The sequence below is a fragment of the Vicugna pacos genome, chromosome 8, assembly GCF_048564905.1.
Source record: "Vicugna pacos chromosome 8, VicPac4, whole genome shotgun sequence".
In the NCBI taxonomy this organism is placed as follows: domain Eukaryota; kingdom Metazoa; phylum Chordata; class Mammalia; order Artiodactyla; family Camelidae; genus Vicugna; species Vicugna pacos.
The window spans coordinates 60,274,669-60,291,676 of NC_132994.1; the positions used below are offsets into that span (position 1 = coordinate 60,274,669).

At 38.3% G+C, this 17,008-nt stretch overlaps 1 pseudogene; it reads right to left on the bottom strand.

The window, feature by feature from the left end:
- Positions 1–3,776: 3,776 nt before the first annotated feature.
- On the bottom strand, positions 3,777–15,705 carry LOC102532883 (single-stranded DNA-binding protein, mitochondrial pseudogene; annotated as a pseudogene).
- Positions 15,706–17,008: the final 1,303 nt, after the last annotated feature.

Here is a 17,008-nt window from a genome sequence, read left to right on the forward strand (position 1 = left end):
AACTCCCTTTTTTGTTAAAATAAGTTTATTTTTAATGAAACTTTGAATCACTGCTGTAAGAGAAAAAAGCTCTGTGCTTGTGATCTGGTCTCTCTTTGTTAAAAGGAAGATTAATTTGTTGAAGATACGATAACGTCAAACTGAAGATTTCTCTTTCTCTAGACAGAAGGATTAAAAGAAAACTGAAGGGGAAATTTTTGTTCACTAAGCAATTCAATGTTTTTAATGTCATACCTGTGGGCCTCCTAAACTCATCAATCTACTCCCACATTTGGAAAGCCTACAGTATGGCTGTAACTCACACCAGTGCTTCCCAGGCTTTTCACAACTTGCCACACGAACACAGAACAATATTGTGTGGCATGCGGGGGTAAACCAAGACAGCTGCTTACCACCTGGGACAGTGGGCCCAAGCAGCACCCCATCCTCACCCACCACCTGGGGCAGGGATGGACATGCTGACACACAACTAATTCTTCCAGGTAGCATTCTATTAAGAGTTCTTTCTAGAGGTCTATAATTCTATACTACTTACTCTTCAAGTTTCCGGAATCCAAACACTCAGCTTGAAGTAGTTACTTTTTGTATGTTTGTCTGCGACTCATCAGCAGACTAAAGACCACCTCTGCACCTTCTGGAATATTCTCTTTTGGGGTATTCAGCATCTCCCCTTGTACATATGACAGTGGAGCTGCACTGAAATCAAGTTGCTAGGTTACAGTGGGAAAACAAATCCTCCTGGTTCCCTAACCACCACATGAAACCACAGACAGCTTCTCTTCTTGGTTATAAATCCTTTTCTCCAACGGATGCACTGGAAAGTCTGACTCAGTAAAAATGTGGGGTGTGTGTGTAAAGAAATCTTCTTTACAATCCTTCTAACCTTACGTATATAAATGCACTGTGGTTCTGAAAACAATCGGTTCACTCTAAACCAAGTAGACAAGCAGGTAAGAGGAAATTGGTGTCTTTAACAGCAAGCTTTGGCTGGCGTTACCTTATTTGGAAGAATCTGAAATGTTGCTAAGGCTCCCTGTTGCTCTATGACTGGAGAACATCTGATAGCAGTTTACGGAGTCCATTATTCGTTGAAGGATTTCGGTTTGTTTCCTTTCGTCCTCTGTCTTTATCCTAAAGCTTTCCCCGCAGGCTTCAGCATTTTCCTAAGTGAACAAATTATTTCTCTGAGCTTATCTGTGGGGCTTTTTTGCACTGTCTTTTTTTTTTTTTTCCTAATTGTGGTTATTTACTGTCACTGGTGTTTTTCTTTTGAGTTCCTTTCTTGGGTGGGAGATCATTTTTGGCTTCAGACTGGAATGTCCCAGAATAACTGCTGTTTAAAAGACTACTCGTGTCTTGCAATTTTAAGGAACTCTCATGGTTGAGGCTAAGATCTATCTATAGGCACCAAATAGGGTGGGAATATTTATTTCTCTGGTTTCTGTACTAAGACTCCCATTACTTCAAAGTATTTTTTAATTAGGTTAACTGTTTTGTTGTTGTTGTTGAATTGTAGGAGTTCTTTATATATTCAAGATATTAATACCTTATCAGACATAAGGTTTGCAAATATTTTCTTGCATCCCATAGGTTGCCTTTTCACTTTGTTGATTATCTTTTGATGAAGAAAAGTCTTTAAGTTTGATGTAGTCCCATTTATCTGTTTTTGCTTTTGTTGCCTGTGCTTTTGGTTTCATAAACAAAATCTCATTACCAAATTTAATATGTAAAGATTTCCCCCTATGTTTTCTCCGAGGAGTTTTATAATTTTAGGTCTTATGTTTAGGTCTTTAATCCATTTTGATTCAATTTTTGTGTATGGTGTAAACTAAGGGCCCAGCTTCCTTCTTGTGCATGTGAATATTCAGTTTTTCTAGCACTGTTTATTAAAGAAACTGTCCTGTTCCCATTAGGTGGTCTTGCCACACTTGTTAAAAATCATTTGAGCATGTATTCAAGGGTTTATTTCTGGGCTCTCTATTCTATTTTATTGGTCTTTATATATTGTTCTGATTACTGCAGTTTTGTAATATTTTTTTAATTTGCATTCTTTTTTACTGAAGTATAGTCAGTTTACAATGTTGTGTCAATATCTGGGTAAGATTGTGGGGTTTTTTGGGAGAGGTCAATTAGGTTTAAGTGTTTATTTATGTTTAATGGAGGTACTGGGGATTGAACCCAGGACCTTGTGCATACTAAGCACTCACTCTACCACTGAGCTGTGCCCCTCCCCTCACCCTCCCTTCTGTAATGTTTTCAAGTCAGGAAGTGTGACTCCTCCAGCTTTGTTCTTTTGTTTTTTTTAATATTTTATTTATTTGTATATTTTTGTTGGAGGGGAGGTAATTAGGTTTATTTATTTACTTATTTGTTTTAATGGAGGTGCTGGGAATTGAACCCAGGACCTTGTGCATGCTAAGCACACACTCTATCACCAAGCTATACCCACCCCCTGTTCTTTTTCAAAATTGTTTTGGCTCTTCAAGGTCCTTTGTGATTCCATATGAATTTTAGGATGATTTTTTTTTCTATTTCTGCAAAAACTCTCACTGAGATTTTGATAGGGATTTTGTTGACTCTGTAGATCACTTCGTGTGCTATGGACGTTTTAGCACTATTAAATCTTCCAATCCATGAACGTGGAATATATTTCTATTTATTTGTGTCTTTTAAAATTTCTTTCATCAGTCAGTAGTTTTCAGTGTACTTGTATTTCATTTCCTTGAGTTTGTTCCTAAGCCTTTTATTCTTTTAAAAGCTATTTTAAATGGAATTATTTTCTCAGTTTTCTTCCCCAGTTAGTAATTGTTAGTATATAGAAATGCAACTGATTTTGGTTAGTTGATTTTGTATCCTGCAACTTTTCTGAATTTGTTTATTAGTTCTAACAGGTTTGTGCATATACATGTGTGTAACCTTTAGAGTTTTCTACATAAAAGATCATGTCATCTGCAAACAGAGATCATTTTACTTCTTCCCTTCCAATCTGGATGCTTTTTACTTCTTTTTCTTGCTAAACTGCGCTGGCTAGTACCGCCAATACTGTGTTGAATAGAAGTGGTGAAAGTGGGCGTCCTTTCCTTATTCTTGATCTTAAAGAAAAAGTTTTCAGTCTTTCACCACTGAGTATCGCATTCGCTATGGACTTCTCATATATCAGCTTTATGATGTTGGTAGTTTATTATGAAGATAGTTTCTTTCAATTCCTACTTGGTTGAGTGTTTTTATCATGAAAGGGTGTAGACCTTGTCAAATAATTTTTATGCATCAGTTGAGAAAATCATATGCTTTTTGTCTTCATTCTGTGAACTTGGTCTATTATATTGCTTGATTTTCATATACTGAATCATCCATGTATTCCAGGAATAAACCCAGCTTGATCACAGTGTATAATCCTTTCAGTGTGCTATTGAATTTAGTTTGCTAGTATTTTATTGAGGATTTCTGCATCAATACTCATTGGGGTTATTGGTCTGTAGTTTTCTTATAGTGTCTTTATCTGGCTTTGGTATCAGGGTAATGCTGCCCTCATAGAATGAATTTGAATGTGTTCCCTCTTGTTCAATTTTTGGCAAAAGTTTGAAAAAGATTAGGGTTAATTCTTCTTTAAATGTTTGGTTGATTTCTTCAGTAGCACCATCTGGTCTTGGGGTTCCCTTTGTTAGAAAATGTATATCCATCCATCTCTCTTTGTCTATATCTCCTTGTCATTAGAAACTATAAAGACTATACATGGTTTGGAAATGAGACTGTACCAAACAATGGCCAAACAAGGATCATCCATTGTATGCCTTCTCTTTTGTCTGGTCACCCAGAAATACAATGTTATCAGCTAGAGTGGTTGTTCCTTGTCACTTTGAATTATTTTTCATTTGTGCATTTGCTTGTGTCTAGTTTCCCTTCCACATAAATTCAAGACCCCTTTTTTACATACTGTTAAGCCAAGTCTCTGAGACCTGGCCAGAATACTAATATTCCGTGCCATGTTGTCTTTTGACTGACATTGCCCATTTGGAATACCTCACTTTCTCCTGATCACCACATCTCATTTATTCGTAGAGAAAATATTGTTGCTGAATTTTTTCCTTCCATCTGTCTCATGACACAGTCCTGACCCACTTGCCCAGGTAACTGAACATGATTCAGAAATCTTTTGAGAGGTAAACTACTAGCTATTTGAGACTCATCTTGCAAATTGATAAAATACCTGTAATACAGGTTTTTGAAACACGGCTTCTATTTTTTCCTTACAATCTAATCTTTAGTCTTTCTGGATGCTCCAGCCCTGACATCTGAAAGCTGGGACATCCGTTGGGAGGTTTTTGTTCACTGATTCAGTCTCCTTACTAGTTATTGGTCTATTCGGATTTTCTTTTCCTTCATGATTTAGTCTTGGCAGGTTGTGTGTTTCTAGGAATTTTCCCATTTCTCCTGGGTTATCCAATTTGTTGCCATACAATTGTTCATAGTATTCTCTTGTAATATTTTTTATTTCTCTAGCGGTGGTTGAAATGCCCCCTTTTTCATTTCTGATTTTCATTTTTTTCTTAATCTAAGGGTTTCTCAACTTTGTTGATCTTTTCAAAACTGCAAACTCTTAGCTTTGTTGACTTTTTCTATTTTTTTCTAATCTCAATTCCATTAATTTCAGCTCTAATCTTTGTTACTATCCTTAAGATAGTAATTTTTAATGTTATTTTTATCATAATTTAAACAAATTTTTAACATTTTTGAAAAAGGAGATCGGTTTGCCTAGGGGAAGGAACAGGAGTGAGGAGAAGGGTCATGATGAAACTTTTGAGATGGATGGATTTTCTTGATTGTGGTAATGGTTTCACAGATATAAACACATGTCAAAACTCATCAAATTGTACATTTTACATATGTGCAGTTTGTTGTATGTAATTATACCCAAAAAGCTATCAAACTGCAGATTTCTAAAAAAACAAGTCAAATATTTAAATTTGCAAGCATACATTATTCCAAGTGATTTTTTTCCTAAGTGTAGTCTATTCAAAATTCCTTCACTAAAAAGTCAATATTTGACTCTATTTGTCTCCTGTACTTTGTATGTTCATAATTCTCCAGTTTTTGATCCCAATATATTATTACAGTTCTGAGCGCATCACTCTCAGTTTTCTTTAGAAGAGGACACACTATCAAGGGACTGAAGTTCAACAAAGATATGCTCGCAACCATTTTTCAGTTAGACTCTTCCATCATCACATTTTCGGATAGATAGTCATCCCATCAAAGGAGGTTGATCTATGAAATGATTTTGTTCTCTCCATTTTTAAAAGCAGATAGCACTTACAACATTATTGCAGACACTCCATATGTTTAATTTAGGAGATTTATTTTTCAAGAGCTTTATTTATCAACAGTAAAACCATCAATGATGTTACACTACCCTGGATGGCTTTTAGATGTTAATTGTGTTACTGAAACTGTACAGTTTAAATCCCAGATGGGACTACTTTTACACGAGTACTTTAAAAAATCCACAACCCCTCTTTGTTAAAGCAACTAAACCTGAAATATGAATAGGTGCTTATAACAGATGGAAGATGTTTTGAGATAGCCAGGCCGAGGGGCTATTTGGCATTTTTCTTTTTGATTCTCAATGATTACCAATGTGATCATAACAGGTTCAGTGTCATCACAAGGTTCTTCCTTCTTTTTGCCTTCAAAACTAGATGTTCCCACTTTTCCATCTAATTAATTCCGTTGTATACTCTGTCACCTTGTGCACCTACAGCAACTCCAAATCCATCTAGTGGTTTCATCTTCAGTTTAAAATCTTACTGGTTCCAGTCACCCCTGTTGAAGGCTATGGCTTTAACGTGATTTATTCAGCATTTTATTCAAAAGATATTTATTGAATGTCAAACTGTGTGCCAGGGCTCTATACCAGAGACACAGCAGTGAGTAAGGAAAGAACATAATCACTCTCATGGAATTTATAGTCCAATTGGAAGACAGATATTGAACCAGCAATGATACGATTGATGAGTGTAACAGTAAAGGAAGTACAGGATGTTTGCGATGAGAACATTTCTTTTTCTTCTGGGCTTCAGGGTAAAAACCTAGGTGAAAAAATGTATCCCTTCCAACTCCCTGCTCCTGGCAGCCCAAAGGAAAGACCCCACGTGGGGAGTATCTGTGTCAAGAAGTAGAAACAAGCCCCTGTGACTAATTTTTTTTTCCTTTTTGGGAAAGTAAAAGCATCCTTCTTAACAACAGGCATACTTCCAGCTCAGCTGCTGATTGGGCAGGACTGGGTATTTAGAACAATTCTCCTAGTTTGTTCTTGGTGGCTATAGCTGTTCCCCACATTTAAAAAATTCTCTCTGCCTGGGAGATACTTATAAATGACCCTCAAAAAAAGGATCACATTCCTATGTTTTTAAACAATACTTCAGAGAGCTGTTAGACCATATCTACAAATGGTTTCAGGAGATCCTTGAGGAGAGTTTTTTGGGTTTTGTTTTCTTTTGTCTTAGATTTCTTGAAATAACTGGGAGCTCTCAGAAAAGATTCTGTTGACTTTAAGGCTACGTTTACAAGTCAACAGTTCAGAAACATTTTTGCTATGAAAACCATTTGGTGGCTCTGCAAGCACAGTTAAGCTTGTCAGAAAGCAAGTAAATGAACAACTCTGGCACATTCTGAAGGATCAGTGGGTCCAGACTCAACCCTTGTGTCAATAGCAGTGGAAACAACAGAAAAAGAGAGACACACCTGGTTAAAAATACAAAAGAGAGATAAGATGCTTTTCAAAAGGCTAACCTAGGATTATCTTTCAACCAGAGCAAAGCCAAACAGAAGATAAATAATATGTTTACATGCACAATCCTATAGTATTCATGCCAGACCCAGAATCCAAGCCTGCTTAGTGAGCTGCTTTCTTTCCCTGTTTGTCACCCTAGTTCACAGAGGAGGGGAGAGGAGTTCTCCTTGAGTGGTACCTGCCACTCAAGTCTTCCCCCAGCTCTTAGCTTCCTAATACCCCTGGTGTGCGGGGGTGTGTCTGTGAGACTAGTTCAGCATTTCGATTAAGTCCATAATTCTTCTGGCTGACAAAGACAAAAAATCGTGCTGGCAACAGACCTAGAATAATCAGACAGCATATCTGCATGAATTTTAGCCTCTTATAGTAGAAAGAGCCCTGAACCTTGGGAAAATCACATAACCGCTCTGAGTCTCATTTTTCCCTTGCTTTAAAACAGGCTGGATTAGAAGGCTGCATATCTGAGTCACTTGGGACACTTGCTAAATGTATTTCTGGCCCACCCCTGCAGACCCTGGTAAGTGGTGTGGAATGAGGATGGGGTGGGAGGTGGGAGTTGGGAGTGGGGCTAAGGATGGGAGTGTGGGTTGAGATCTGTTTTCTAAAAGCTCTGCTGGTGATTCTGCTGGGTGGTCAGTCAAATTCTGTTCTAAAATTTTCAGGGATGATTTCAGAAAACCTAAAAGTTAATATTCCACAAGTAATACACTAGCATTGTACCATGTAAGGTATTTACAATCTGCGCTGAAGAGAAAGCATTTGGTGCTCTTTCTTCCCATCTCCCAAAGACTAATCTGAGTTGACCCTAAGGTTATAAACAGTAGTAGTAATAACAATAACAATAACAATAATAATAATAAAATTTACTACATGCCAAGCACTGTCCTAAACACTTCACAGGTCTTCATACAATTCTCTCAACAACCCTTATTTGAGTCCATAGAGTATTACTATTATCCCCATTTGACAAATGAAGAAACCAAGGCACAGAGAAGTCAAGTAATTTACATATGGTAACACAGCAAAATGTACCAGTTGGATTCAGACTGGCTCAGGGGAACTTTCTGTCACGTGAGGATACAGCAAGAAGATGGCCTTCTGCAAATCAGGAAGAGGCCTCTCACTAGAAACGGAACTGGCTGACACTTTGATCTCGGATTTCCCAGTCTCTAGATCTGCGAGAAATAAATGTCTGTTGTTTAAGCCACCCATTCTACGGTGTTTTAATAAGGTCACCCAAGATCGCACAGGTGGCGAGTCATTGAACCAGAATTTGAATAAGTGTTCGACACCAAAGCCTGGGCTTTTTCCACAAAACCATGCTGCCACCCAACGTAAGGTGGAAGCTCCTTGGGTCTCTCCAGACAGAAAGTTCCCCTGAGCCATAGTAAAACCAAAGTAAAGTAAAACTTTGACTATGTATCACTGTTGAATAAAATCTAAAGAATAATTACCATTTACTGAATGATGTGTTTTCAAAACTATGCTAAATGCATTTATGCACCGTATTTATTAAACCCTTCATAACACCCTTGTGAGGTGGGTATTGTTATCTCTGTTTTATAGATGAGGAGACTGAGAGGTAAAATATTTTCCTGAAGTCACAACTGGTGAGTGGCAGAGCAGGGAATGGAACCACAGTGCGTACTCTGAGTGCCTCTTTGGTTTAGACAGAAAGATGTGAAATTCTTTACTGAAGTTTTTCATGAAATAAATCTAAATGGATTTTTTTTTTAGGACCTAAGAGTTCTGAGGTTACAAGAAGTGTTTCTTATGAGCCTCCTCAGATGGAGAGAATTCAGTTCTTTCATCTTTATGATGACCTTACCTGCTGACTGAAAAATCAAGATATGTGGGGACCAGGAATCAGGGAGATGTTGGTCAAAGGAGACATAGTTTAAGTTATATAAGATGAATAAGTCCTAGAGATCTACTGCACAGTATAGCGCATATAGTTGATAATACTGTATTGTGTACTTAAAAATTTGTTACGAAAAAAGATCTTACATTAAATGTTCTTTAAAAAAAAGGGGGTGAGGAAGCTCAGAGGTGATGGCTATGGTTTTGGCATTGTTTACAGTGATAGTCTCATGGGTATGTACTTAACTTCAAACTCAACAAAATGTATATAATAAATATGTATAGTTTTTTTGTGTGTCAATCATACCTCAAAAAAATCATTATATAATATATCAGTGGAGCAAAGTAGCTAAAAAAGAATCTAGTGGCCATGGTCTCTGTGCCCCTGTCCCACCCTCTGCTCTTGACGTCTAGTACCCAAGGCCAACTCAAGGGGAGAAATATAGTTCTGAAGTCATTAGCCTAAGGGCAACATTCTTTTCCAGCTCTAGAATTCTTAAGTGTATGACTGTCATCCAGCCCCTAGTTCTGTTTCAGATTCACCAGTACAGTTTAAAAACATTTATATTTTCTCCTTTGGAATAATTCTTCTGTGACCTTTTTCACCTCCAGTCCAGCCTGCTGGCTGAATATCTTGGTTACAGACAGGAAAACTTTGCTTTTAGGGGAGCTGTTTCCTTTTTAGGAAAAATTTTCCAGGTTAAAAAAAAAAAAAGCAGTATTACTTTTAACACTTTAAAAATGGGTTGATTATATAGATATGATTGAAACATTATGCTATACACCAGAAATTGATACAACATTGTAAACTGACTATATATCAATAAAAAAATAAAGGTTAAAAAATGGGTTGGTTATGAAATTCTTGGAAAAAATAGAAAGTAGTATTGAAATTTTTTGAAGAAACTGCATTGGAATCACAAAACCACACAACTGGTGTTAGAAACAAAAGCACCGACAGAAAAGCCTCTTTTCCAACATAACTGGAAAAATGAATACAACCACTGACTCTCATTTTGGGAGGATCCAAGCACACAGCTACTTAAGGTAACCCCTGCGGAGGCTGGAGGTCAAGTCCAGGGAGGTGCCACAGAGGAACCACACTATTCATCCAGCCAACTCAGGGCAGTTACTCAATAACAAAGACAGAAAAATGAACAATGAGACTCCTAGAATTTAAAGACATAAACCCCGGGAAGCTTGGCTCTGTTGATGAAGCAACACTTCAGGTTAGTATTGGACAGACTATACCATTATCCGAAGGAAGATAAGGAAAATCTGCTGGGCTCTGGCACAGCACAGCTGGATTGAGCCCCATAAGGGGACAGCTCTTGGAGAAGCTTCTACGAATAATGGCTTGGTAATAAATAAGATTCTGTGATAATTAAACAAGCGTTGTCATTCACAGTGATTGTGGCACTACACCAAGAAGTAAGCAAAAATTTATTCCTGAGTTTTTGTGTCTTACCTTTGTTCCTGGCCTTGTCTTATCTATAATTTTAAGTTGTCCACCTTTCCTCAGACATTTAGTTTCAATTTTATTTAATCGTTATATAAATAACCTTAAACCCCATGGAGAATTAGCAAATCACTAAATAATTAAATACTTACGGAGACAATGAGAGCAAGAAATTCCCCCCCCCACCTCCTTTTTAAACAAAGATTGATTGAGAGTCCAGTGACCTCAGGCCTAAAGTATTTGACTCTACTCTTTGTTCAGGACTTCTGGAAAGCTGGGGTGGGCTAGAGATCTACCATTAAGATGACAATCTACCATCCCCCCCTCTTTCGCCTCACACTTTGCATGTATAAACTGAACCTTGGGATTTTACTGTGTGCTAGCACTCTTAAAAATTATTTATATTGTTACCTTTTCAGTTGACAGGTTTGTAGTTATTGTAACTAATCTAAGCTAAAAGATGAAGTAGAGATTTTTGCAAATTCAAATACAACCTACTATTATTTTGAAAATAGACAACTCAGCTTCCATAATTAATTTCAAAGGACAACCATAAGAACAGTATTCTTTCTCTAAAAGTGGGAAATTTTTTAAAATATGTATTTTAAAGGGTTTTGCAATCACAAAACAGATAAAAGTTCCTCTACTTAAAATCTGAAGTTAATACACTTTGGAAATCTTGCTCGGCTCATCGATGAGACCTGTTTCCCCAAGCACTCCCTGATACGCTGGTTGAGGGAAGGGAAGGCGCCTTTCTCTACACCTCTCCAACCCTGAAGGAAGAGCAGGAGCTAGAGGCCTGGTGAGAGGCCCCCAAAGGGAGGGGCTCATCCCTTCCCAGTGGGCCCCCTACAGTGAGTGCTGCTAGGGCGGGATGCGGGTTAAGTGTAAGCCTGGCTGGAATTCCCCCAAAAAGAGGTGCAGCCGGGGTGGGGCAGAAGCACAGTCCTCCACGTTCACAGCTGCTATGTTTCCCCAACTGCTTTTAGAATTCACAGGGCTGGGAGTGGAGTAAGTTATGCTCAGTTAGTGTCGTTTGGTTTGCAAATCTGGGAAGGGAGCCAGACAAAGCATTTTCTCCCACAATTCTGGAGATGGTGTGTGCGCTCCACAGGTGAAGTCACAAACTCATAGAACCGGGCCTTTGGAGACCATCTGGTGAATCTGTCTACTCATTGTACAGAATAGGTAATGGAGGTGCAAAAACTCAAGCAGTCTGTGCAAGGTCACCACTTAGCTGGTCTCTGACAGAGCTAGGACTGGAACCCAGCGTTGTCTTCCAACTCATTCATGTTAATAAAACAAGGAGACGTTACATTAAAATTTTCAGATATAATTTGAAGATACATAAAACATGGACTTTGGTATAGTTGGAATACACATATACAATTTTAAGTGTAATAAAATATACATAACAAAATTTACATCTTAACTATTTTAAATGTACAGTTCAGTGGTAGTAACTATATATATATATGTGTATATATTATAATGCCCTATATGTACATAGAAATGGAAAAGCTCAGCCCAAAATATTTTCCTCTTATCGATCAATTATTGAATGGACCCATACTATGCAACTAATACCACGTTAGGATCAGACAGACTTTAGGCCCTCAAGGCACTTATATTGTTCAGGCAACAAGATGCATAAATTGGAGGCTATAACTAACCATAAAAGGCAGTATGATACATTTTAAGTGAACGGTCCTGACAATAAGTGTTAAGAATCCAAAGGACACAATCATTATGGGATGAGTAGTCAGAAGAAGCTTCAAAGAGAAAATAGACACATTAATAAAAAGGGAGGAGAAATCACAAGAGGACACTGCTGAAGAAAGAAGAGAGTGACCAAAGGCATGAGAGTGTGCTGCAAAAGACTTTTTGATGGGAAGGGATAAACTTGGGAGTTTGAGATTAACAAATGTTAGCCACTATATATAAAAATAGATTTGAAAAAAGTTTCTTCAGTATAGCACAAGGAACTATGTTGAATATCATCTAATAACTTTTAATAAAAAAGAATGTGAAAATGAATATATGTGTGTACATGCATGACTGGTACATTGTACTGTACACTAGAAATTGACACATTGTAATTGACTGTACTTCAATTAAAAAAAGATTTTTTGATGAAAAGTGAATTAAAAAGTCTGAAAATAGCAAAAGAGTAGTTTGCTACCAGACTCAAATGGCTAATTTTATCCAGGAAGCAACTGGGAGCCATCGAAGACTCTTGAATAACATGAATATAACAGCCTGATGTAATGGAAAAGTGTAGGATAGATTGAAGGATGAGTGAAGCCAATTTTTGTACTGACAGTGTTAGGATCAGAGCAAAAAAACAGTTTTATTGTTTATAAAATTATTTGGCATTATTCTGACCTAGAAATTTTGATCCCTAGCAGAGAGAACTTTGTTAACCATAGAATAAACAGAAATCTATATTTTCCTGCTTTCTTTGGCCTTTAGGTCCAATTTTACCAGTAGGCACAGTGTTCAGGGACGATGGTATTTTTAAAAAACCCACGAAATTTTATTAAATTTTTGTCTAAGAAGGAAAAAAAGCTGAAGTATGTTAAGTTGCATAAACATAATTTAAAATATTGATATTATAGTGGAGGGGACCCACAAAATCAAAAGTGCCCAGGGCTTATGAAAGTCATAATGTGGCCTGCCTCCTGTACCGTGATCCGGGTCTCTGGTTCTAACCATAAGCCATTGCTTTTTGTACTATTCTGCATGTACTTATGAATTCTGACAACCTTTAATTTTATTTTTTTTTTAAATTTTTATTTTTTAGAGTTTTTTTTTTTGGCTGGTAATTAGGTTTATTTATTTTTATTTTTTTAACAGGGGTAGAGATTTTTTAATTTAAAAAAAATTTTTTTCCGTATTTATTATTTATTTTTGCATTTTTTTGGAGTTATAGTCATTTTACAACGTTGTGTCAAATTCCAGTGTAGAGCACAATTTTTCAGTTATACATGAACATAACATACATTCATTGTCACATTCTCTTTCGCTGTGAGCCACCACAAGATCCTGTATATATTTCCCTGTGCTACACAGTACAATCTTGTTTATCTATTCTACATTTTGAAATCCCAGTCCCTGCCCACCCCCCGTTAATTTTCTTTTTATTAAAGTTAAATGTGCACATAACTTTAAGAAACAGCTAGTTCTACAAAGTTTGCAAAGACAAATGTCAGTCTCCAGCCACTTTTCTCCATGACTCCTTTCTCAGAAGCATCTACTTTGAACTTTTAAAGATACTCTTCTGATATTACCTCCGTATCTCTAAGGAACAAGCTTGTAAAGTTACTGCTTGGTTTTTTCAGGTTTAGACATTATCTACTGACTTCCTATTATGAAGATGAAGATTTAGATAGCTTGTCTCCTCCAGTCTTACCAAACCCAGCTATAATCACTTCTCTGCTGCACATCTTCCTACTCAATTTCCCCCTTTTTGGGCATAGTTCCCTTACGTGGCTTGGTTTCCCTGATCCAGAGAATACATTTCTGATCTTCTGTTGGGGTTGGGGAGAGGCAGTTGCCCAGCTGTGTAGGGAGGGCCAAGGAATTGGGGGATCTAACTACTTCATACAGTCAATCCTTTTTATCATCTCCTCATAACCCTCTTCTTCCAGGGTATCTGGTGCCATCAATTCCTGGGCCTGGGGGCTAAGATTTCAGTGGAAATCACATTTATTCTCAGCCTCCCCCAACTGCTGACATAATTAGTCATTTCAGGCCTGTAAAGTCAATTTCCAATTGACCATCTACTTGCCTTCTTCAAATTTGTTGTTGTCATGGTCATCTTTATCTTGTGGTTTATGCCTTACAATAAGCCTCTTAGGTGCAATTTCAGTGGAGTTTTGGAAGAAGCAAGATTAGATGATGTTTTTAATCTCCATATTTATCTGGAAGTCACTGAAGTTGAGTTTTTGATGATACAGAGTTTCAAGAATTTAGGTTTATACAAACACAGTGACTTACAGGGGCTTTTGATTTTTCTGATAATATTTTATAAAAGTCTGTGATCCTATTGACCAATCTTAACACAGCTATATCCAATATTTTTCAAACTTGAGTAATGTTCTATCCCTTTTTAAGAAAAAATAAAATAGACTTCTGGCACTGAGTTACATTATTTTAATTATAATATTACTTAAATGTGTATAAATGTAAATATAGCTCTTGTGCATTTATATAAGCAAAAACAAGAAAACCCCTAACTTAATACAAAAAAATCACAAACCTAATACAAAAAAATCACATATTTAATTCAGATTACCAACATAAATTTAATATGACAGATGCTATTTGAATGGAAATCAATTGCTACTCTAAATGTAAATATGGCACTTAATGCTGTGTCACGGATTCTTCTAAGTCCACCATCCACATACTACCATGCATTGCATGTGAAACAAATTTGCCCGTTTCTCTGAATTTGAAATACAGGGAAGCCTTTTCTCAGATATCAGGATTTGTTATCATATGGGCACCATTTAGCAAGAATGCAAACTTCACCTGTGGAGCCTGCATCTGTTCTCTTTAACATTAGTCTCTTACACATAAAATAGAACTTTATGATGTGAGACGATCATAAATGCAAATAAGAATTTGGCGCTCGTTTTAATTTAGAAGGGTTCTCTGAGGAAGGCTCTGGCGGCACATGTGACTTGACTGATGACCTCCTTAGGTCCTTAGGTCTCTGGGACGCCTCCTTGTGTCAAAGCAGGGGCACAGGGTGTACTTCGGCAGAATGACAGAAATGGAAAACCCCTTCACCTTGCTTTTCTTTGCAAAGAGCAGATACACGGCTAAAGATGCTTATTGGAGAAGGGTACAGTTGACGTGGTGAGGTAATTTCACTCTAGTGCAGGCAGCCACTGCTTTGAAATCAGTGGTGACTGTGACTACACCAAAAAGCAGTTTGCCCTTATTTTGTAAACAGCTGAATTTACTTAAATGGTCAATACTTAAAATTGTCTGCATAATACCAATAAACTGTGAAAATATTTTACTTTATTACAGTGACTAGATCTTCAGGCTCTTCCTCAGGTCCCCGTGACCAGAAACACCCAATAATCACCAAAGAGGCACTGACCAGTACATCTGCGGCCCCTGCTAGTTCTCCAGGGGGGAAGGTGTCCGCTGTCCTCTGGGCACAGGTAACATGGGATGGGGAAACTGATGTGGTAACACGTCTTTTAAAAGCAGGGGGAGAACACAGAAGAGTTTGGCATCCACTTGAAAACTTTAAAAGAGTTTCTAGATTGAAAAAATGGCCGAAAAAGGAGGGCCAGTTGGTTAACATCACAACTTGGTCAGGCTCTGGTTTAAGTCACACTGGCCGTCTCCCCACAGTACAGAGAGGCTGCTGCCCAGAGAGAGGAGTCTGGAAAAGAGGGGCCATGGAGATAGCCTGGGTGGTAAAGCAGGTCCCTTTTGAATCAGTCAGCTGGACACTTTAGTGTTTGCCCTCCAGAGGGGCATCAGGAACACTGCCCTCACCTAATTGAGCCTTCCTGTTGTCCTGGAGCAGGAGGAACACAGCCCAGGCAGGATTCTCAATGTCAGGGGGCATGTCTGTTTGTAAGTGGACCTAAGGGTTCATCTGGGAACCTGAATCCTGGGCCTGGGCAAGGAAGCAGGCAGAGCTAGCCTGAGGGTTATGGCTCCTGCCAGGCAGGCTGTGATTTAGGACACATTCCATTTGCAACATCCAACTGGAGTTTGGGGCGGGGGAGCTAGTGCACAATGTGGGCATATGAAATGTATGAGCATGGTCTGGAAATCTAGATGGTGATCCCTCTCCTTACCAGGCTAAGGTAGTGGATGTATGTGAATTTGCGTGTCTAGCACTGTCCACGGAGAACTGAGTGGATCAAGCAGGGCTTCAGCGAACGGAAGTGTTCCTCCTGCACCCACCACCACACCTACACATCCTCTGCTCTTTCTTACCCTCGGGCCTTCACATAGGCCTTCCCTTTAGCTGGTTAATTTTTGTATTAGACTGGGTTGTTTAGTTCTAGTGATAGAATTCTAACAGTTTAACATTCAGAAAAAAGGGAGTTATAAAAAGGGCACCACCTTTGTGTATGGAAACAAGGACTTCTGCATCCTCCAGTCTCTTTCTCCATACATATTCAGCAACTTGGGTGATAGTTTTGTTTTCTCCTCTGTTGGTATCGAACTCCAGCTAGCAGTAGGAGCAAGAGAGGAGTGTGGAGGGATTGTGGGACTGATTCCAAAGAGAAGAGACTTTTTCCTCCCGGTGTTAACTGTGAAAACTCCTCTGGAAGGACTCAGATGGGCCTAATCGGGATCTCCCAACCTCTCTCTTAGGTTAGTTGCTAAGACCGGGGTTGAGGCCTGTGATTAGCTGTTCCTGAGTCATAAGCCCACCCCAAGGCTAGGTGGACAAGTGATTGACAGCCCCACAAAATTTGGCGCATGAGAGGAGCAATTGCCTAAAGGAAGAGGTAACGTTCTTTCCAAAAGAAAGGAAAAGATGCTGGTACGGGCAAGACAATAGATTGTCCTTTATGATCCCTATTCGTCCATTAAGGCTCAACTCAGGTATCACTTCTTGATACCCCCTGTTCTCCTATTGGGTTGCGTGTCCCTCTCCGGGCTCATGTTACCTCTTGGCTGTACTGGTGCACCCGTATTAATTTATAATTGTCTGTGTGTTGGTCTCTCTCACCAGACAGGAGCTTTTTGAAGACAGCTATTGTGGCTTATTCCCATTTGCACACACAGTCCCTCAGTAGATAATGAGCTCTCCGGGAATTTTTTTTTTTTAAATGAATGAAGACGATGAAATAATGGCAGCAAATCCTCTTGAATTAAGAGAAAGGGGAAGGAACAAAATAAAAGTTAAAAGG